Source organism: Canis lupus, chromosome 9 (assembly GCF_048164855.1).
Source record: "Canis lupus baileyi chromosome 9, mCanLup2.hap1, whole genome shotgun sequence".
Classification (NCBI taxonomy): domain Eukaryota; kingdom Metazoa; phylum Chordata; class Mammalia; order Carnivora; family Canidae; genus Canis; species Canis lupus.
In genome coordinates this window covers 16,780,254-16,804,299 of record NC_132846.1, presented here as the reverse complement: position 1 = coordinate 16,804,299, position 24,046 = coordinate 16,780,254, and the positions used below count along the sequence as shown (strand labels likewise).

The following is a 24,046-nucleotide window of genomic DNA, read 5'->3' as shown; positions in this document are numbered from 1 at the left end:
CTGTTTTGTGATCACTAGTATTTTATCTTAAAATCCTTTTCCAATGTTGATATATGAAAAATTCCTAAATTGTGAATGACCTTCAAAACTGATACCATTTTAAAAGCAATAATACTAGAAGGGCTATTGAAAACTCCTTCAAAATAATAATAATGCTAATAATAGCAGCCAAAATATAAATAAATAAAGAGAGCAAGAGGGAACTTTTGGAGTGATGGATATATTTAAGGGTCAGATTGTGGTGATGGTTTCACAGGTATGTACTTATTTCAAACTTATCAAGGCACATACAGCAAATATATACAGCTGTTTGCATGTTAGTCGTACCTCAATAAAATGATTTGAAAAAAGGAAAAAGAAAGAAGGCTCTGGGGTACCTGGGTGGCTCAGCTGGTTGAGCATCTGCCTTCAGCTCAAGTCGTGATCCCAGAGTCCTGGGATCAAGCTCCATGCAGGGCTTCCTGCTCAGCAGGGAGCCTGCTTCTCTGCCTGCTGATGCCCCTGGTTGTGTGCTCTCTCTCTCTCTCTGTCAAATAAATGAATAAAATGAAAGAAAAAGAAAGAAGAAAGAAAGAAAAAGAAAGAAAGAAAGAAAGAAAGAAAGAAAGAAAGAAAGAAAGAAAGAAAAAGAAAGAAAGAAAGAAAGAAAGAGAAAGAAAGAAAGAGAAAGAAGAAAGAAGAAAGAAAGAAGAAAGAAAGAGAAAGAAAGAAAGAAAGAAAGAAAGAAAGAAAGAAAGAAAGAAAAAGGAAGGAAGGAAGGAAGGAAGGAAGGAAGGAAGGAAGGAAGAAAGAAAGAAAGAAAGAAAGAAAGAAAGAAAGAAAGAAAGAAAGAAAGAAAAGAAAGACTCCTTCAAAACAAGCTCTTCCATTTGCTAGAATATTGAAAGGAGAGGGAGAGAATGTGCCCACTTTGACAATTCCCGGAGGGAAGAAGAATTTGTAATTGTTGGAAATATGACAGAAAATGCTAAAAAGAACCAAGACAGAAAACCAAGACAAAGAAACTTGAATTGTGTTATTTGGAGAAGAGCCCCACTATTGCATTTCCAAATAAGTCTGTGTAATTGCAGACCTTTTAGTAACACCCTATCACCTGTGTTCCCCATTCCTTCAGCTGCAGCAATACCAGGTGATGTGACATCATATTTGTAAAGGAAGTATGCAATAGAGACAGTCTAGCATATGGACTTTTATCACCTTTCATGATAACTGTCGTGTCTGCGTACTTAGCCAGGCATTTGTGCTCGCCTTGTGCATGCATTATTCATCTTCTAAACAACCCTAAAATACAACTTCTCATTTTACAAACATGGAAGCTAAGATTTAGAGCCATTGCATAACTTTCCCACTGTCACAGAATCTGTAGAGATTGGGACCCAGATCTGTCTGAAAGCAACTTTGGGGTAGCTTCAAGCAATTTGTGCACTTCTGTCCTAGCTGAATGGATTACAGATGTAGCATCAAAAATAAATTGACTGGTGTTTAAGCCCAAGTCATTGTCAGTTTACTGCTCTGGGTTTTCTGTTTGTACTTTAAGGCTGTCAGTACTCATAGAAAGTGACACAGTTGCTTCTTTCCATGCTCATTTTGACACTAACACTGATATTAGGTACATCTCTCTGCCTTGCTGGTTCTCCAAAGCCCATCACATGTGCACAAAGCCATTAACAAAGGCTATTGCCAGTAGGCGATTCCAGGGCCACAGAAATGTCAATTAGAATCCTAAAGATTCTTAGAGTAGGGATCTGCAGGCAACTACATGCTTTGCCATGCTACAAAACTCAGTGCCACAGTGCCACTGGAGTTGGCCCAGATGTGTGTCAGGATTACAACACCCTTGTCTCAGCAGTATTTGCAGTGCCAGATGTCCAGTAAAAAGAGGTTAAAACCTCTGATCTGAAGCCTGTTTTGCCACCTCCTCACAAAGTGCCCTGGCGAGACAATCCTCTGTGATTACCTCATTTCATCACCTCCCAGCAGATACCAGGGGGCTTGATTTGCTGGGCTAGAAATCCTTTTGGGTGTCATGTGTCAGCTAAACAGGCTTAGTTACAATAGAGCCTGATTAGTTTTCACCTTGGCCTCATAAAATGTGGCATATGTATTAGCATAATGGATTAGGAGGAAAAGAGCATTCACTACAAGAAGTGAGTAAGTGTAGTCCTGGGATTTATACATTTGATCTTTGGTGTATTTGACTCATTCCAGCTTTTCAAGATTTGACACCTCCTTTCTCTCCTAAAATAACTCGTTTCAAATTCTCGCCTTTTTGTTTTTATGCTGATTTTGCCACGGTACCACACAGAATTTATAGACTTGATCTTTATAGCCTCTCTCAAAGGTGAATCTTCATACCACAATCTATTTTCCACTCTAAGAGGAGGTACTTAATGGACACAGACCATAAATGATAGACATACAGCCATTCTGTGAATGCAGAGCAAAATCAAAAGAAAGAGGCAGGATTTTCTCTCAGTTGATATACTGAAGGCCCACAGATGTGGAACTTTTCTCTGGTTGCGATACAGTGTGGCAGCATTTCTGCCTCCAACTCCATTCCATTTTTTAAAACTATTTCCTATATAAAAGTCATATTAGTATGCACCATGAGAGAGGTCAGACAGATTCATTTTAAAATCCCTAACTTAGGAGTATGAAGTCCACTAAAAAGTTAACAACCATAGGAATCACTGGATATAAAACATGACAAAATTAGGATGCTTAGAGTAAGACAAAAAAAATCTAACATTTGAGCATCTCCAACATGCCTGATACTACGTCATAACTGTTTACAACAGTATAAGTGGTAGCTACGTCATTATGAACATAAATGTCATCACACAGTATGGGCATGTTGGAGACATTGGCTCCCACTAATAGATACTTACTGGGTGGCACACATTGTGCTGAATGCATTATGTGCATTGTCTCAGATCATCCTCATGCCAATAGGTCCTTTCTTAGAGATACAGAAATTCTGTCGAGATACACAAATAACTTGTGGAGGAAACAAATGACAGAGCCTAGAATCAATTTATGGCTGGTGGGACTCTAAGGCCTGACCCTTCCCACCGTACCACAGGGCCTCTTAAGCACTGAAATGGAGTCAATATGTGGTGTTGGGAGAAGAGGGCAGGCAAAGGGAACAGTGTAAGCAAAGTCCTAGAGGACAGAAAACATAGGAAATGTTCAGAGAACAGACAGCAACCCACTCTGGTTTGGAACTTGTGGACGAAAATAGTGGGAGATAAACTAGAATGGAAATTAGGACAAGTCAAGAAAGTCATGGAACCTGGAATGAGAATGGGTACTTCCTTTGGTTGCAACAGTTAGCCATCAAAGACATTTAAGCAGAACAATATGACACTAAACTTTGGGACACTAGTCTGACAGGAATGTACAATTCAGACCACTATTTTGCCAACTTCCTTTGATCACAGCCAACAGTAAGAAATACATTTTTCATTGTAGCTTGGTACATACATATGTAGAACATACATTTCTAATTGAAACAAAATTTGTATAAGATAATACCTTTACTATACATACATGCCCATACTTTCTATTCTTGCTTTTTAAAAATAGTACTAATTATAATGGATTTTCATAATTTTAATTGGTTGCAATCCACAGTAGGAAAAACACTGGTTTGGATCATAGTTGGAAAAGATGGAAGGTGGGAAAACCAAGTATAGGCTATTGTGAAAATCAAAACTAGAACCAGAGAAATGGGAGGAACACATAGAAAAGATTTTCTAGAAGGGAATGAGTTAGTAATTCAAGACACTAAGCTGACAACCATTAACAGGAGTTGAGCAGTTGGGTGGAGAAACTGGGTTCCTAAGCGAAGAGAGGTTCCAAGAGGTATTGAGCAGGCATTTGAGAGTGAGAACCTGTAGCCCAAGGTAGACTTTGGAGCTGGAGTATCATGTATTGCCATCTGTACAGAGGAATAGTTGAAGATGGTAAATAATGTCCAAATGAGAGAAGGGAGAGTCCAAGGATAGATGCTTTTGAACACATGTTTGGGGAGTAGTAGAGGAAAAGGATACACAGAAGGAACCAGAAAAACAAAACCACAGCAGAAAAAGCAGAACAGTGCAGTATATGACCTTTCTGTCTGTCTGTCTGTCTGTCTCCCTCTCTCTCTCTCTCTCCTTTTTTTTTTTTTTTTTTTTTTTTTTACTTTTTCACTTTTCTAGTATAATCATGGCTTTCCCAGGCCACAGCAGACTGAGAGCAAAACAGTAACCAGTGATATAGTGTTAGCTTCCACTCCATCTGTTAGATCACTGGTACTTGTGCTTTTCCTTAAGACCTCTGGTCCTAGACATCTCCTGTTGTGTAACAAACTACCCCCAAAACACTGGGGCTTGAAACAACCATGGTATTTCATTCGCCGTCTTGTGGGCCAGGGATTTGGGAAGAGTTTGGCTTGTTGCTTCCTTTCTTCTCTGTATGGTCAGCTAAGGCAGCCAGAGCTAGATGACCATTTCCAATGTGGTCTCTTGACACACATTTGGTGCCTCAGGGCTCCTTGGCATTTAGCTCTCATCCTCCAGGGACTCTTCATTAGGCCTGGGCTTCTCATTAAATGGTGGCCTCCAGGTCATCAGACTTCTTATATGGCAGCCCAGGGCACCAAGAACAACCATTTCTAAATACAGGAAGAGGAAGTTTTCAGTTGCCTAAGCCCTGAGTCCCAAAACTGGCCCAGTGTCACTTATACCATATTCTGTTGGTCAAAATAGTCACAGAGCTCATTCAGATTTAAAAGGCCACAGACTTTCCTGTTCAACCAATTCCAGAAGTCTATACAAAGGGTCTCATGTGGGCTCAAGAGCAAGAGGGCTAGTTAATTTGTGGCCCAACATGTTCTTCCTCCAGGTTTGGGTACCCTGTTGCAGAAGGGCTCCTGCAACATGTGAAGCCATGTGGGAGGTCTTATCAGAGACCCTGCTAGAGGGCCTGCCATCAAAACAACACCTCAGGAGCACTATCTCCCATTACTGTGAAAGCTGTTTATGTTCACAGCCACCCCTGCTGCTAACTGCTTCATTTGGGTCAATGCCTGAACTTCTGGAGCTCCAGGTACAACACAGCCATGCTGGGTCTTGTGCCAGAGTGTGTAGGTGTATATGTGTTACAGTGTAAGTTTAGAATCCCTTTTGTTACATTATCTTGTTCTCCAGTCAAAAGCAGCGTGTGCTTTAACGTCTCATGGAAATGCTATATGAAAACCACTCTTCTTGGACTTATTATTTTTTTCTCCATTGATTCTGCTTTCAACAGGAGTCCCCAGAACTTAGACTCAGTTTCTATGGGCCAAAGGAGCAATCTCAATGACAGACAGCACTCTGACCCAGGGCTGAGGCATTGTTATTAAAACAAGTGAAGGTGCCCAGATGGCTCTTCCCTTGGGATGCATTTTGTCCCAGGAGGCTACACAGGGTCTATGAAAATGGCTTTGATAGGACTGCTTTTTCTGGTCTTCTCATTGTGCCCTAATGTGTGTTTCTTATGTGAGCACTACTTCAAATCAAGCAGGGACCCCACCCCAACAGTGAAGATCTGTTTCAAGCCCAACGACCCCACCCAAATACCTGAGGCAATCCAGCAAGCATTTCTTCTCCAGCCCAAGCAGCTCAAGGTTCTTCCTGGTCTCATCTCTAGTGGCAGAGTGACTAAGAGACACATAATTCTCGTTGAAAGCATTCATCACCTTTGTATTCATTGTATTCATTTTCTACTAGTGTGATATCCTCTCTCTCCCCAGTGGACTGTAAACTCCACAAGGACAGGGAAGAGCGCATGTGATTCAGCCCAGTATCTCCAGCACCACCCAAGTACCGCTTAGCAACACTCCATAAATATTTGTCACATGAACAAAAGAGAATGATTGAACAAATGAGCAAATAAACAAATGAGTGGTCTCTCTGTTCTACATCTTTCCAGAGAAAAACCTAAATCCGGGCCTCTGTGGTACTATTCAATCCCATCCCAGAATCAATGTATCAATTTTTTTTACTGGATGTTGGGAAGTCTGTATTGAATATAACTTAATTAACATGTTTCACTTGTTTTATAAAATTACAGTGTAACTTTTTGAAATTCTGAGACCTAATCGCTTTGCATGATTTAATGCAGGCTCTTTAAACTAAAGGATGATAATTATGACATGATGTTTACCTTCTTACAGAAGTCATAAGCTTGTGCATTCACATAACTACCAGGGTCTATATAATTTAGGTAATGGGCCTATTTTTGCTAAATTGTCTGAATAAGTATGTTGGATTAATTCAATGACATATTCTTCACTTCTACTTTGTGCTACAGAGATGCAATAATACTAACATTTACTGAGGGCTTCCTATGCACCAGACCCATATGTAAGCTCTTTACAGACATTATCTCAATTTCCACACCAGCTCAAAGAGAGAGCAGCATCACATCCCTTTTTACAGATGAAGAAACTGACACTTAGAAAGATCCATGCTCAACATTAGAGAACTACGAAGTAGCAGAACCTGGATTTGAACTAAGATTAAAATGTAGATTTAAATACTTGATAACCACATCACATGATACAGAATTGATTACAGTTCATATTTTCAAATGCAGATGACTTTGCAATATTCACGGAAGTCTCAACTTTATAAATATCCCTTATGAATCTAGTTACATACTTGGATTCAAATTCTTGCTATCCCTGTGACTTCGAATAAATCTCACCGGGGCCTTTCCCAAGAACCAGACACAGTTTTCATTGAGAGCTAGGCCAGATGAGCGTCTCAGTGAAAAGCAGTCCTATGACCCAGAGCTGCTTTTCCCCTCTGCTGGCCCTGTATTGAGCTCAGTTTCCTTGTGTGAAAAAAGATGGAATTAAGAAAATCTACCTTGGGATTATCATAAGAATTAAATGAAATAATGTGTATTAAATAAAACTCAATGCCTGCTAAGTAATGAGCACCCAATATGAATTGGTATTGATGTGATCATTTTGCTGTTGAGATTAAAGTCTTGTGAATACAAGACAGATCTATTCCATATGACCACTAGAGGAGAAAGCACCTCAATTTTGTAAGAAGCCTAGCTAGAATTGGTGAAATTGTCTTCACTACATTTACTGCTGCATGGTACCTTTTTACATATGCAGATAAGCTAGTTGAAATCTACCTATAATCCCTCAGGACTCCCTGTATTTGAAAGACTGGACTTGATAAAAATGAGCAGATTCGAGCTTACATTTTCTCTTCTCTTGTCTGTAGCCCACTCTTAAGCAATAATATAAACAGAAATCTGGCAGCAGGAAGCAAAAAAGAACAAAAATAAAACTGACCTCAAATACCACCCATACAAGCTGAATAATTAGACCTAATAACCAGAGTTAGCTATATTTTTGAAGTCAATTTATTACACATCAATTTACATATCTTTGCAATTGATTTGATCGTTTGATCAAACTTTTCTAAATGTCATAATCGTCTGCATTTTTATGTATCATTTTTTATTATCCAAACCAATCCCATGTTAATGTTTGTTTCTATGAAAATATATGTTAATGTCAGGAGACCAGAGTAGTGATTCACAAACTGAGTTCTTCTCCAACTTGCTGTGTGGCCTCTGACAAATCAGTTAAGACTGTCGGGTTTGTTACTTTATATACAAAACATGGTCTATGATCCTCCATGAAAATCTATGCAGGTTAACTGACTCTCAGTAATTGTTACAAATCATTTAAAAATGCTTTTTAGCAGGCTCTGTACCTTGATTGCCTCAACTTTAAAATGAGTCAACTCTATAAAGAGAGTAGCAACTATTTTCCTGGTTTGGATCTTTTGCAAGAGAGGAGCATAGTTACTGCCCCTTCAAGGAAGTTGTCTGAAAAGAAGGCTAAGGTGAAGGACATATCTGGCACAGAGCAGGACACTAATGTGATGTGCACTCAATAGGAAAAAAAAAAAAAAAAAAAAACAACGAGTGAGAGAGTAGCAAAGTCACACCCCCACAGGCTGGCCATGCCAACCTAAGCAAGGCAAAAATGCTTCAAGGCTTCTGTTTGGATGCACAAACTGAATGGTGATGTGGCACGTCTAACCTTTCAGGAGATAATGGTGAAGGCCAGAGCTGAGCCCCACAGGGCCTGAGATGAAAGGGAAGAAGAACATCTCTGTGGCCGTAATTAGCCGGGTCTAGACAACCAGTTGGTTTTCAAGGAACAGGCTCTGCAGTCTCTAAGAATCTGCCAAACAACTTGGGCAAGAAAGAAAAATAATAATGAGGCAGAAACCACTTGACAGCCTTTTTCTTTTCCTTTTCCTTTCTTTCCTCATCTCTCATCTTCCCTTCCTCCTTTACTCTTCTCGTGTGATCAACATGATCACTGGCTGGCATCCCGCGTCATCAGCAGAGATGCAAAGGAGTGAGGGAGGTGAACACATTTGCAAAAATTAAGTGCGAGAGAGCTTTTTTGCTCTCAGATAGCTCTGACTCAGCCAGTCCCTTTAGCACGGACAATTCTTGGGTGATTAGACAGACTCTGGGTGTGCCGCTGACAGTTCTTTCCCTGAGACAGGCAGAGAATGGCACTTCGTTTTGTGTTTCATTTTTCACTCCCACTACGTTTGAGAAGACTCGGTTGGTAGGGACCAAGCTTTTCCTTGCCTACCTAAGACAATGCAATCAGCATGGCAATAACGTCACTAAATGTTGAGTCTCACCTGGTGAAATGTGATTTAGGTTGGCTTTTCCATGGCCTGTGATGATGCAGAACAAAACAGTGCGAATGCTCCGTCACAGAGGAGGCAGCCCTTGCTGCTCCTGGAGGTACAGTGTCCACAAGTCATTGATGAGCTAGCTGCCAGAGAACACCCGGGTGCTCTCCCCACTCACCCAGAGAGAACACATGCGCTCGAAGAAGCACACTGAATCGTTCACTCAGATGATGTGAAGAAAAACACTGCCCAGGGACTTAGCAGTTTACTTTTGTAGCTGCTTTAGTCGTCATCCGGAGATGAGAGCCCTGTGCAGTGAGGGGGAAGCGCACAATCTTTTTCTGCGTGTATTAACTGCATTATTCTGTGATCCTGGTCTTTCCTTCTGGGGGTGTGATTGTCTCCTCTGTAGGACATAAAGGAGATTCATTTCCGGCCACGCAGCAGGGACAGAGCATGAGGACTGTGAGGGCTCACTTGTCACAAAGGCCTCGTCTCAGCGACACTAAACGTTTCAAGGCTGTCTGCAGAGAGTTTGTAAAGTCAGGGAGTTCGAAGACAGGATAAGCATTTCCATATCAGCACAACAAAGTGTCCCTCTAAGAACTTTGAAATGGAGAAGATGTTTACAGGGAAAGGGTCTCCTAGTTTTCCGAGAAGAAAACTAGATACACATATAAAAATACTTCCCCCAGAGTTAGGTGGCAGCTTTGCTTTTGCACAGAGGAGGCCAACAGTAGGAAGGGTGCCCACTCAGAAAAGCATATTCAGAAGAAAAAGAAAACATTTCTGAAGGGATGTGTAAGGCAGGCCTGCTGGAGCAGGTGTCTTCTCAAAGGGCTCTTTGCGGGTATTTTTAAAAATCCTGCAGGAGCTGCACATCAGGAGCTGGCCGGTCACTGGTGACATACTGAGCCTGGAGTTCTCTCCCCACGCAGACCAGGCCTGCCACTCAGGGTGCCATCTCAGAGCCCAGGCCGAGCACGAGATTAATATCCAGAATGCCCACTCATCTCCGGGTTGTCTCTTGAGACTCCTTCACACAGATAATGCACACTCCAGAAGTGAAGCTGAATCAGCCTTCGATGAAGCTCATTGGTTCTCCATTTAACTCCAACTTGGCTGTTAGCCTAGATGCTTCTACTCAGGACCACTTGAAGTTCTAGCAAGACCAAAGAATTGGTGCCTTCACTGCCTGTCAGTATATGCCTAATCCTCGTGCAGGAGAACTTCAGGTCCTTAGAAGCCTTTGGGGTGTCTGAGATTATTTCTCTTCTCAACTAAAAATGCAGAGGGGAGTGACTGCTGGTTTTCCTCCATCTGGGCTAACCAGACCCAAGTCCATGAACCTCATAGTACAAATCTAAAATCTCCTTTTTCGCTTGGCCTGGCTAACCCAGTGGAAAGGAAAACTTGTCTTTCTGCTTAAGCATTTTGCCTTCCATGCAAAATCCTTTCTAGTATCTCCACACATGCCCAGGGACCTGACATAATTGGCTGCTTTGGAGACATCTGAAATATAAACATCAGAAACACTCCGCCCCTCTCCTGGGTCATGCCCTGTGCCTGCAGCAAGTCTGCTGGGGCTGATTGCTCAGGTTCATCCTGACTAGACCTGCCTGACTGGGAGTGTAGTTTACACATACAAAGCTAACTGCTTCCACAAAGGGCTACTTGAGGCCCTAACAGGAATGTGAAAAATCACGCAGGTAATCATGTAGAGCCCCAAATTTACTTCTTTAGCAAAAGTACTATAAGAGAGGAACAGGGCAGAGAGTTGAGGTTGGCCACCAGGCTGACCTTCCTTCCTGCAAGCCCTTTGGGAAAGTCTGAGTCAGCAAGATAAGAGCTCACCACAGAATGGCTGTGGTGTGTGGGACCCCCAAGGCAGCCTGCATCCATTGTTACACATTCACCTTTCTGCTACTAAGTGAAAAAGGCAAAGCCTGTCATTAAAATATTCATCCCAATCACCTTGCAGTGAAATCCAGCCCTCTCCTCTGGAGGAGAGTGTGTCTTATGCTGTGCATGGTGACAAAAGCTTAGCCCAGTCATTTCACCACCAACCACTCTCAGAATGATCAACAAGCTAGTTTGAAGGTAAAGAACCTTTGGACTGCAAAATATTTTGCTTTTGCTTTCATAAAGCAGAACTTCTAACAAGTGCTAGTGGTGACTTTGACATCAAAAGGCATATAGAATTGGGGCACTTGGGTGGCTCAGTCGGTTAAACTTCCAACTCTTGATTTCATCTCAGGTCATGATCTCAGGGTTGTGAGATCAAGCCCCACCTTGGACTTTGCACTGGGCATGGAACCTGCTGAAGATTCTCTCTCTCCCTCCTCCCAACTCATCTTCCCCCTGTGTGTAAGCACACATGTGCACGCTTGCTCTCTCTAAAAAATTAATTAATTAATTAAAATTTTAATTTCTTAAAAAAGCATATAGAGTTAACAGTCCATTTATGGAGGTCATGCCATTAAATTTCGACTATAAGCAAGATCTAGAAATCATCTGTATACCCATAAATGTTGAGACCAGTTTTTTTTTTAAATGTAGTACATTCATACTGTGGAAAGCCGTGAAGTCACAAAAAAACATGATATACATCTTTAAGGGCTAATATGAAAGATGTCAAAATATATCAAGTCAAAAGGCAAGTTATAGACCAATACATATACTATTGAGTACTATTACTCTTATGTTTAAAAAATTATCTGTATAGGGCAACCTGGGTGGCTCAGCAGTTTAGTGCCACCTTCAGCCCAGGGCGTGATCCCGGAGATCCGGGATCGAGTCCCACATTGGGCTTCCCACATGGAGCCTGCTTCTTCCTCTGCCAGTGTCTCTGCCTCTCTCTCTCTCTCTCTGTGTCTCTTATGAATAAATAAATAAAACCTTTTTTTAAAAAATTATCTGTATGTTTGATATGTATAGAAAGTTTTGAAAATCTCCAGAAGAAAATGAATGATCAAAGTGTGGGCCACAGTAAGTACAAAAATTGAGTGTGTATAGAAAGGTTATAGCAATTTGATATTACCACTACATCCAAGTCAGTGATCTGTTGAACTTATTTTTTTTTAAATGGATTGGTATTCTGCATGCTTTTGGGTCCTTTTTCTGTAATTGTTCTGATAATTAATTTTTATGGTACTTTACAAAAGTATTGGTTTGTGAGGATTGAAAATAAGGAAAAATTATTCCTTTACCACAGAACATTTGAGAAGCACTGTTCTAGGAACACAAGCAAAGAATCCTATTTACACTTTTACTTCACACTTTCCATCTTTATATATTGTTTGAATTTTCACTTTGAATATGTGTTACTTTTATGATTAAATATTTTAAAATGTTTAAATTTATTTGTGAGAAATGATACCAGGTTAATGGTTTTATATAGCACACCTTTCTTGATTCATATGTTCCAAAGCCTCAATCTCAGGGTCTTTTGTGCCTTCTTCATGCTGAAAATAGTCCAAACTTCACAAAGAAACATTTCTTTGGGAGGAAGGCCAAAGGGTACCACGAGAAATGGGAAGGCAGTGACCAGTTGAGAAAGACTCCTCATATTCTGGAAAAAAAAAAGTTTTCCACATCCTTAAACACAGCTGGAGGAAGATTGTCTCTCACAGATGAGAGTGCTAGGCTCATGTCTCATTAAAATCTCCTCACTGGATTACAGATCCAAAATCCTCTGGGGAGCCTTGTGCACCACGTAATGTTTCTCGCTTTGCATCTTCAATTATGCAACTTTGATTTAGCTGACAGATGTGAAGCAGTGTGCATAGCCAGGCAATCCCCTGGTGGCCACACATGTGCAGAGGGAAGCAACAGAGCACCGTCTTCCAGCTCCATCTGGCACAAGCTTCCAATCACTCAGAATCTTTCTTCTCCATCCACCTTCCCTCAGCCTGTACCCTCCCCTCCTCCACTCAAGCCCTGGCAAGGACTAGATGGACACACCTACTTTTACTCAAGCACCTCTTCCTTTTGGAGAGACTCCCAAGGCAAATGGGAGTGGTGTGCCAATCTGAGAGACCACCTTTTTTATTATGGGATGGCACCACCCCAGCATTCCATCAAGCTTTTCAGTATAGAAATCGGCCAAATCCTGGCTCCATCCCAAGCTATGACTGCCAGGACCATATAGACAAACATCTGGCTGGATGGTTGGAAGCACTTGGCTCAGCTGTGCAGGAAATCCACTTTCAGCTCTGAATCCCAGGCTCTCATTTGCAGTCTTAGTAGAAATGCCAGGCCTCTACACAGAATCCACTCAGCCTCGAGGAGGAGAGAGACAGCTCTGAGCTCATCACCAGAAACATCAACTGATGGCTCTATAGGACAGATAAGTTGCCAAGCCCCATGAGAGTGGGGGGTCTCATAGGGATCAAGGACTACCACCACAGGGTACTGACAGAAATGGAGGGGAAAAAAACCACATTTGTGAGTGTGCTTGTGTGTGTGCACACATGAGATTCATGGGATTGTTCTATGTGCAAAATGCCCACTTTCTGAATACAGGGTTAGTTCTTCATGGTGGATGGTAACTGCAGATCTTTCTTAGGTATCACACTGTTTCTTCAATGAATAGGGAACTTTACCTATGGCTGGATGAAAACTGTTTGGTGTCCAGTTTTTCTAAAATATGGTCAGATAGCAGATTTCTCCCCTTTCATTATTATTTAATATAAGTGGGAGTATGGTTTGGACCACGGTTGTCAAGGGTTGAGACTAAATTCAAGTTAACAGTCATGATTATTGAGTGTGTATTGTTGTTAGGTTTTTTTCATCTCATTTCCTCCGTTCTTAGCACACATGAAAAACATGTATTTATTCCTTCTTTGCCACATATTCTGTTATTGCTGGTGAAATTTTTTTCTGTGAGACTTCTTGAATTCTGTGGGAAGGTATAAAAAGAACAAGGAGGTAAATTTGATTCTCCCTTATATTAATAGTTTCCTCCCTTGTTTTCCTCTTGGACACCGTCTTTCTCTGACTTTATATTACTCTGGAAATATTTTAAATGCTCACCGTGTATATGCTGTGTGGTTTGGTGTAGTAGACAGACCCCAGGCTTCAAGATCAGAGACAACTGGGCTTCAGTCCCATCTCAATTACTTCTTAACTATGTTGATATGGATAAGTTACATAGGCTCCAAGAGTTTTTGTTTCCACATCTATAAATAAAGATGAAATAAGATTACATATGTTAAGCAACTCTTATTAAATCTTATTTCCCTCCCCTTTAATGTACTTGGAACATATTTGCTCCTACCCATCCCCTTTCATTCTATCATAGTCTTAAAGAAGAGGGGTAGGTTTACAGAAGCAGGTTACATATTTGTGTGTGTGTGTGTGTGTGTGTGTGTGTGTGTGTGTGCGTGTGTTATACATATACATAACAGAATGGCGTGAATGAAACAAAGCTAAATTGGTCTTTAGCCATATGAATGGAAGTATAACATTTAGAACATTGAGGCAATGGTCTGGCCCTACTGTGTCCAGATGAGCCTGTACTGAGTGTGGATTTTGGTCCATTTTGGTCAAATAATGAGAGGTCTGAGGCCCTGTCATACAAAAAGCTGAGGAGTTAACTTAGAGAAGAGAGGCATCAGGGTGCTCAGTGACCATCTTCAAATATTTTGCAATTCCTTAAGAGGACTGGAACGGGACTTATTCTATATTTCCTGGTGTATTAGTCTGGGGTCTCCAGAGAAACAGATACAATAGAATATACACATACCTATAACATACAAAGATTACAAAGAATTGGCTCATGAGATAATGGAGGCTGGTAAATCCCAAATCTGCAGAGCTACTGTCCCACTTCAAGTCCAAAGTCTGGAAGAAGGAAGAGCTGATGCTCCCGTTTAAAGGCCATCAGACAGAAGAATTCTCTTCTATTTGGGGAGGGCCAGCCTTTTATTCAATTCAGGCCTGCAACAGATTGGATAATACCCACCAACGTTATGGAGGATAATCTGCTTTACATGGTATTCTGATTTAAATGTTAATATCATCCAAAAACATCCTCACAGAAACATCCCGCATAATATTTGACCAAATTTGTGGCAGTCAGACTGACACATAAAATTAGCCATCAAATCTAGTGATCAGAATCAATTGAAAGTCACCTGAAAAAAAGAAAGAAAGAAGAAAGAAAGAAAGAAAAGAAAGAAAGAAGAAAGAAAGAAAGAAAGAAAGAAAGAAAGAAAGAAAGAAAGAAAGAAAGAAAGAAAGTCACCTGAAAACAGAACTAGGCTTGAGGCAAGAGGGTCTGTCGCCTCAGGAGCAAAATTACTCAGGTCAGAGGGGTACTCAAAAAAGGATGTGGGGTCCTGGCATCTAGTGTCTGATCAGGAGCCAGGTGATGTCATAACAGGGACATTACAAAGAGAAATCAAGCTTCAGAAGAAAGGACTAAGGACCCTAAAGGGTCCAAAGATAGTAGTGATGTCCAAAGATAGTAGTGATGCTATAATTCTATATTTAATATTGACTTTGCTTCTGGTTGGTCTTACCAAATGACTTGATATTAAGTCTTCAATACAGTGAGCAACTACTATGCATTGAGTTCCTATAGGAAGAAGAACATGTCTGAAGAGCATGACCTAATTTTATAATTAGATTTTAGAACATCTTAAGAGACTACCTTGGAAATCATGTTTTCTCCATCCTCCTTATGTGAAGAAAGAAGCAAAAGTTTAGTTACAAACTGCTGCCTTGGATTCTTCCTTGTTGTAATTTTTTCCTAAAGCTTTCCATTTCTAAATTTTTTCTTTCTTCCCATAGATTTCCTCTTCTAAATACAAGTCCTCAACTGAGCAAGTATCTTTCCAATGAGGTTTCCCCTAAAGATCCTATCATATTACTAGCCTTCTCCTATTCCTCAGAGCAACCAGTTACCCTCCTGCTTAATTTTCCTTATCCTTATAACTTCTCACACTTTGGCATAATTTTTTTTATTGTGGCAAAATGGATGTAACATAAAATTCATTACTTTAACAATGTTTAAGTGTATAGTTCAGTGGCTCAGTGGCATTAAGTCTATTCACATTGTTGTGTAACCATCACCACCATCCATCTCCAGAACTCTTCATGTTGCAAAATTGAAACTCCACAACCATTAAATACTAACTCCCCATTCCCTCATCCTACGGTCCCTGACAACGACCCCTCTACTTTCTGTCTCTGAATTTGACGCAGTATCTCACATAAGTAGAACCATGGAATATTTGTCCTTTTGTTTCTGGCTTAATTGATGTAGCACCATAATGTCTTCAAGATTTATCCATGTCAGGGTGTCTGGGTGGTGAGGTCAGTTAAGCTTTCAACTCTTGGTTTTGGCTCAGGTCATGATGTCAGCATCATGAGATCCAACCCCACATCAGGCTCCATGCTCAGCACAGAATCTGTTTCTCCCTCTCCCTCTGCTCCTCCCCCTGCTCACGCTCCCTCTCTCTCAAATAAATAAATAATAAATAAATAAATAAATAAATAAATAAATAAATAAATCTGCCCTAATAGGGGTAAAGTGGTAGCTTATCATTTTTTATTTGCATTTCCCGAATCATTGGTGATATTGATATGACATCATTTTATTTACTTGTTTATTATGTTAATTGTCTTGTTCCCCAAACAGGATGTAGGCTCTGTGATTATGGGAAATATGTCCAACTTGTTCACCATTTATCTCTAACCCAGAGGGCCATAACTAGCACATAGCAGATACTCAATTATTTGTTGAATGAATGAATGAATTTACTGGAGCAAAAAATTCAAAGTCCAAATATGAAATCCAAATTAATTTTCAGGTACTTATTTTTTATGCCTGAGATAATAAGTATTGTAACCTTTCCATTACTTAGCATTTCTTGGAAAATGAGAGAAAAATATATTTGTGCCTTTCCTGCCTCAGGGACAAATATGCAGATTAATAAAATATTGTACCTGGATCATTCTAGCTTATAGACTTGATAATTGACAAAATCATAGCACATTTGCTATTTCAATGACCAAATTATATGTACTATTGGTAATTAGTACCTGGCTCAGGTAGTAGGTGCTCAACAAATACTTGCTGATAAGTAAATGAATGATCCTGAAAATATTAAGCCATTGGTAATTAAAAATAGAGACTATATGGGAGGGACTTGAAACTCCTTAGGACAGAGCCCCAGATGGTGGGTTTGGTGGGAAGAATAAATGATGAGTGGTAATGAGTGGGTCATTCAGAGGTCTTTTGTCTTCAAAACAAGTCCTCAATTTAGAAACTAAATCTGTAGGGGGATCCCTGGGTGGCGCAGCGGTTTGGCGCCTGCCTTTGGCCCAGGGCCCGATCCTGAGGACCCGGGATCGAATCCCACGTCGGGCTCCCGGTGCATGGAGCCTGCTTCTCCCTCTGCCTGTGTCTCTGCCTCTCTCCCTCTCTCTGTGTGACTATCATAAATAAATAAAAATTTATTAAAAAAAAAAAGAAAAAAAGAAACTAAATCTGTAGCCACACTCTCCATGCAGTGTCGCTTCTCTAAAAATCAATCACCTGCAGAACTTCAGAGATGCCTGAGTTCTTTGTTGTTGGTTCATTCCATAAAGCATAAGGAAGGTGTTTTCGTACGTTCCTCAGCTCAAACAGCCGTAGGTGTGGTCCTGCTTGCTTTACAGCAGGGGCTGCTTCCTGTTGTACCTGTTCTGCAGAGGGCACAACTATTGGCAGAATGAGAGAAAAGTACCCTCATTTAAATTTTGTTCAAGTGTTTAAACAGTGAAAACATGCTTTCTGCCAACCACAATTTCTGCTAGACTTGATAGACAGTGGTGGAATGAAATATTAATTTCTTTTGAAAAGATGTGGGCAAGCTAATAATCTGGTTTTGGTGTGTCTCAGTGTTATTCTAAATAAGCCCAAAGAGGAAACCAAAAAGTAGCCCTCAGAGGAGCAAGGCAGCCAGCAGGTGTTGGGGGAATGCAACCTGGGATTCTATTCAGCAGGGACTGATGGTAAAACTATCTATAGCTTCCTGGTCTCAAAGGCCAGAGATGGCCATGTCAGAGGCATGGAGCACACTTGCAATTAGCATTTTTTCACTGAAAAAAGCAAGTACACTCTAGAATAGAAAATGGAAGAAAGCGAGGACAATTTCATAAAGTTTCTAGAGGAATTACCTGATCAAATGGTACTGAGTACTCTGGCCTGATTCCTAACAGATAGACATCCAGGTAAGAGCAGCCCTAGGTCATTAACCTGATAGGCAAGTTTTTGTTTTTGTTTTTTTTTAATTTTTCAGTTTGTAGTTCTTGGACCTTCTGCGTCAGAATTAGGGGTAGTATTAAAAATACATATTATTGAACATGCACTCAGATCTACCAAATCCAAATCTCTGGTGGTAAGGCACGGGGATCCTTTTTTTTTTTTTTCAGGAAAGGGTGAAAAACTCCCTCAAAATGCCCCTCAAACTTTGTTGGCTAGAATTCAGTTACATGCTCACATCTCATACTATTACAGGTGAGGAGAAGAAGACCAGGTGATTAAATCAATCATGCCAGGGTTGGAGAGAGTTCTACTTCCCTGAGCACATGGCCTGGAGAGTGTGAACACTAGAGTCAGGCTCTGACAGCATGGGGAAGAGATGAAGCCTATGTTTCTTCTGTTGCCATTTCATGAAGTCTACTCATGTTAGCTGGAGGAAGTACCCACAACTTTCCTCATTGATAGCCATTTTGGTGAAGCCTACGTGATTCCAAAGAAACCAAAAAGAATTGACATTTGGTAGGAAAGTGAAAAAGATTGATCTTGGAATAGTTTAAAATACCAGATACAAGTTTCTATTCACAACACTGCCAGACTGAGTCAGTGGGAATACAATGCATTTGTTCTTTTGTTCCACAAATATTTGCTGAGCACCTATTATATGTCAGGTCCTATATTTAGCCCTCGGGATATGTCAACAAGTAAGATAAACAAAAGCCCCTGCACTTTCTTCATGAAGCTTACATCCTAGCGAGAGCAACAAAGAATAAATAAAGCAAGCAGGTAAACAATAAAGCACATTTGAGGGGGATAATTCCCATAAAGGAAAAGAAAGCAGGCAGAAAGGGTAGGACTCAAGTCGAGGTGTTGCGATTTTAAATAGAAGAGAAGTAAGGTCCAGCCTCTCTGAGAATGTAATTTGGTACAGAATTTTTTTAAAGATGTTATTTATTTACTCATGAGAGACACACAGAGAGAGGCAGAGACATAGGCAGAGGGAGAAGCAGGCTCCCAGCGGGGAGCCCGATGTGGGATTCGATCCCAGGACCCCAGAATCACCACCTGAGCCGAAGGCAGAAGCTCAACCACTGAGCCACCCAGGTGCCCCAAAACCCAGCATTTTAGCCAACTAAGCAGAGACTGACGCCTGAGCACTAGAGACACAGTCATAGAAGGAGCACAGGAGCAGAGGCGGATTGACATTTCCCAGTGGGTCAGACACCGACTCAACCCGAGAACAAAGAATCAAGCACAGTGCTCAAGAGCAGAGATTTGGGAGTCAAGTAGACTTATGTTCCTATCCCAGTTCCTCCACTTACCAGCTGTTTGACTAGTGAAAAAATTGCTAACGTCTCTAGGTCTCCCTGGTTCTTCCTATGAAATGAAAAGAGTGGAAATCTATTTCATGTAAAAATTGAATGAGATAATAATTGTAAAGCATTTAGCACAAGGACTGCTATTTTTGTTTCTAAAGTTTCTCTCAGTAGTCTCAATTCTGTTAGAATCCCAAGCTGTCATAATGCTACTCCTTGGGGGCCTAATGTAGTGAAATGAAGGTCTGTTAGATCAGACTGGAGTTTGTAACCTGCAAAAAACTCTGGTCCAAGGCTTTGTTCTTTAGGGTGCAGACAATTGTTGAGTTGCATTTAACTACAATGCCACTAGGGGGCACCTCAAGAAATTAATTTTGAAGCTTACTGTAATAACTGGCAGCCATAATGAGTTAATGAACTTCTAAATGTGACTTACACTTTGGGAGTGGCCTGTTCAGTGCACTTAGTTCACAACATCTTTGGCCTCAACCATGTATAAGTTGATTGTAGCAGAATTCCACAACAGGGTGTGAATTCCTAAGGTACTGGATCATACACTTAGGTAAGATTCTATTTGTGAAGGACATCTCTAAATTCTGAGGCTTTCTACCTTAGTTATGTCAAGCCCTGCTATATCAAGCTATTAAATCAGTCTACTTATTACAACCATGTACCAACTCATTTTCATAGGCACTTGTAGAGAAAGCTGACATTAAAAAAAAAATCTCTATTCTGGCAGTAGTGCTTTGGAATTAATTTGCTCACCTTTTGTGCCAATGGTTTTTCATGCTGGGTAAACAGCTAACATATGGTTGAGCCAGAATTCAAACCCAAGGAGTGTGGCTCCAGAGCTCACATTTCTACCCACTATATCATATTGCCTTACTGACAGATAGCATCGAATTAATGCTAAATGCCAGAGGGTGGTGATAAAGAACAGGAGTGGCTATTGTCAAGCAATATAACCTGGGTTAAATATGGTAATTATGTGAATAATGCATACTCTAATCAATTAAAAATATACAAATCATTTAAACTGTGAATATGGATCATGTCTGGGTCCTATCTGTGTACATAGATCTCTATACATGCTTGCCTATATGTGTAGGTGTGTATGAATAAGTATATAGTTAATTTCTCATTTGAATATAATTATGTTCAATAGATATTATCTGAATGTTACCATGTGCTAAGCACATAATGTAATATGAAAGACAACATCTTGGCCAAGTATTGTAGGCAATTGTAATCTCAAGATTTTTGTCTACCATCTCAGAGCAGACTTCTTGGAGAAAATTAGGGTCTTATGGATTTGGGGACTACTAGGACTACTGCATCAACATTTGACCCTAGAGAAATGTGTTTAGCCTAGTGCCTGGAACAGAGAATACTGAATGAATGAATGAATGAATGAATGAATGAATGAGTGAGTGAATAAATGAATGATAGTTACTTCATGAATGGGAAGGACAGAAATTAGAAACACAGAAGGTAAAAAAAAAAAAAAAAGGAGGGAGTTAGTGAGAGAATGGACTAAGTAGAATGGATGAAGCAAGGAATTCCCTCAGCGGGCCATGTTTAGCAGAGAGCTGGTGGGTGAAGAGATCTTTTGACTCCACCCTCAGTACTTCTTTTCTGGCTTTCAGTTCCCCTCCAAGAAATAGTGTTGCCTTGGTTGGTTTTGGGGTTTTGTCTGTTCGTTCGTTTGTTTGTTAAGTCTTTTTCCTCATAGTTGCCGTCCACAGGAGTGAAAGACTGCCCTTAAATGGTTTTTAGTTCCTAATGGAAATGTGTTTATCTTAATAGGCAAGGCAATGTGCTGTCACTGAATATTAATACACTTTTTCTACAGTCAGTTCTTTTTTTTTTAAGATTTTATTTATTTATTCATGAGAGACACAGAGAGAGGCAGAGACAAGCAGAGGGAGAAGCAGGCTCCCTGCCGGGAGCCTGATATAGGATTCGATCCCAGGACCCAGGATCACAACCTGAGCTGAAGGCAGATGCTCAACCACTGAGCCACCCAGGTGCCCTATAGTCAGTTCTAATTAAGTCTCTTCACAAAAAAAAAAAAAAAAAAAGTAAGTCTCTTCACTTATAGATTAAGGAGCAATTAACACCACACTCTACCCACATGATTTACTTCAGTCACTTCTCAAATATCTTTTTTGCTCTTTCTTTCCTTAGGGTTTTCCATCAGGGTTCTGGTTCTTATATCACGCTAATGCCTTCTTTGGGCTGAGCTGTGCAACATGTTTAGAGCGTCCAGCACCCAGCCAACTTTCCAGGGAATCAAGCCATAAACCTACCTCCTAAATGATACTGACAGCTAAACTAATTTTTCTGTATCTTAGAAAAATCAAAGTTGTAGTTTATTTTAGACATATCAACAAAGTTTAATTGTCGTGGTAAAAATCATACTCAAAGTTCAGTTAAAAACGAGTGTTCAGGAAAACTTTAAAGAATCCCTCCATACAGCATATAATGAAAGTGGCATGGTTTGGGGTAACAAATATATCCAAGGACCATATGCAGAAACTTAATTCAATTAATTCTCTGTAATGAAAAATAATAACTATATTGTTTGTGCTCGAAGATCTGATATGAGTTGAAGCAGGGAAAACTTTTGTTTGTTTTATGTTACAGTGTTAGCTAAAACTTTTGTTGTGTTGCATTGCCTTGAAGTTCAATTGCTGGTTTTAAAAGACGAATCTGTGTCACTTAGTCTTTTAAGCTGTTTTTCCTCTCCTTTGAAGGATACATAGTTTTTCCTCTCTCCTTTGCTTAAATGAAAATGGCCCCAAGATGCATGCAATTTTGTGAACTTCAGATTGCAGATTCCACATAATTCAAATAACAGAGCCATGAAACTCCACTCTTTCATTTGGATTCTGTGAACCACTGAGACTTGTGGAGAATAAATGATGTCAGAATAATGCCCTAAAGGTATAGCGTCGGGGCCAGAATCCTGCCCTGGGATGTACACGACCCATCAAGCAGTAGAAGAAGCCTTGCACTCATAACCCAGGGCTGAGTGCCGCCCTCATTGTTTTAATTACAGAGCTACAGTATGTGGGTAAGAAACTTGGATTTGACAACAGCAGAAGAAAGAGGATATTGTATGCCTTCAATCAGCTTTGTATTAGGAGATCCTTAAAGGGAAAATTATGTGAAAGAAAGAAGGAGGACGAAAACAAACTAGCAGGATCCCTATTTCAATGTAATTTGGAGAAAATGACTGATTTGGGTTGGTCATGTTGCCAGCACAGATGACTCAAGGCTTCCAAACAAGAAATGGAAATCAGGAGGATGCCTGAAGCCTGAAAGAAGAACAAATTGTGAAGATATGATTGACTGTAAGGCTTCAGAATCAACTGTACCAAAGATGAGCTTGGATCAGTGCCCAGAACAGAACTGAATGGTGATGTTCATTTAGGTTCTGACTGTTGAAACAAAATAAAATGTAGTAATTGTGCTCTGTTAGGTACACAGACGTGTTAATGCTTTCCAATTTCCCCAACTGGGGATCTGGTGTCACTTTCCCTGTCGTTCCTATTTCATGCTTCACCGGTGAGTATTATTGCTGCTCTGGACACTTACTGAATGCCAGGTTTTTGGCAAAGAACTGGGATCCAGGTGAAAGCATCCCTCTCATGCTGCATGTGAGTGTGCCGCAGGTGGCTTTGAAAATGGCTTTAAAACTTGGAAATCAGAAAAAAAAAAAAAAAAAAAAACTTGGAAATCATTTCTTTAATTGGCCTTTTCAGGCTTGGATGATGTGTACCTCAGTCCTGGCATTCAGTTATGGTTGCTGGACCTTGGCTATGAGTCTCAGCAATTTGGGCCCCAAAGCACTTCATCTCTGACAACCAGGAAAAGCCTCAGTTTCCATTGGCAGCAGATCTGTGCATCGATCTTTTCCTCTCTTAGGGAGCAAGACATCTTATTCACGGTTTTCTTGCACTCATCTTCTCAGTAACCTATCAGCTGAGTCTTCTGACAACCTTTCTGATGGACCACAAGGTTTAACTCCCTCGAAAGATCGGTTTTGAAGCAGGTACATATTGCCCTTTCTCCTTGGGGACCGCAAAGAAGAAAAGATTCCATGTTGTTCCTCACACCAGAATCCCGCTTACTAGCCCAGCAACTGCGGAAATTTCCCAGCCTGCCTGTATGAGCAGTCCAATTGCATGGTACAAATGACTTGCAAACAAACATCTTCTACATACTAAATTAGAAAAAAAAAAAAAACAAAAAACAAAAAACAGCAAAACCAACAAGGGGGTGACTCAGAAGGAAAAAAGGAGGGTCAGACAGGACATGTGATTTTTTTTTTCCACTCCGTTTTGGTTTCTTTACCTGAGTCAAATTTGAGAATGTGAAGCCCCGTCCTGTCTACCCACTATTTACCACAAAGTCTTTGGATTTCAGTAGCTGACTGAAAGCCAGTAACTTTTTTCCAGTCATCCAAATGGACTAAAGATGTTGTCAGGTACAAGATGTTTAATTAAGGATCTGTCTAGTCTCTTTGGGTGTCTAAAGTTTGGACTTTAAACAAGGTAACCTAAAATTAGACCCTACTAATGAGAGACAGCAGGAAGGCTTCTTCAAGGGTTCTGCTTGCCATGAATGAACCACCAAGACGGGACACAAACTGGAACTCAAAGGAAATTCCACATCTCCTCGCTTCATACCATCAGCATCTTTTCATTGATTGGTCTATTACCTTGGAGCCACCTGATATGTTAAATAGCTTCACACTTTAA

The 24,046-nt window shown here is 40.5% G+C and overlaps 1 protein-coding gene and 1 long non-coding RNA gene across 11 annotated transcripts in view; one reads left to right on the top strand and one right to left on the bottom strand.

Moving 5' to 3' along the window:
- Positions 1-24,046, top strand: part of SLC25A21 (solute carrier family 25 member 21) — a 469,006-nt gene that overhangs the window by 389,665 nt on the left and 55,295 nt on the right. The window lies entirely within an intron of this gene.
- On the bottom strand, positions 12,119-14,650 carry LOC140639375 (uncharacterized). Its single transcript, XR_012036106.1, has 3 exons — positions 14,461-14,650; positions 13,749-13,894; positions 12,119-13,614 (listed from the first exon to the last, which is right to left on the bottom strand). It is a non-coding gene; the product is annotated as an uncharacterized lncRNA (long non-coding RNA).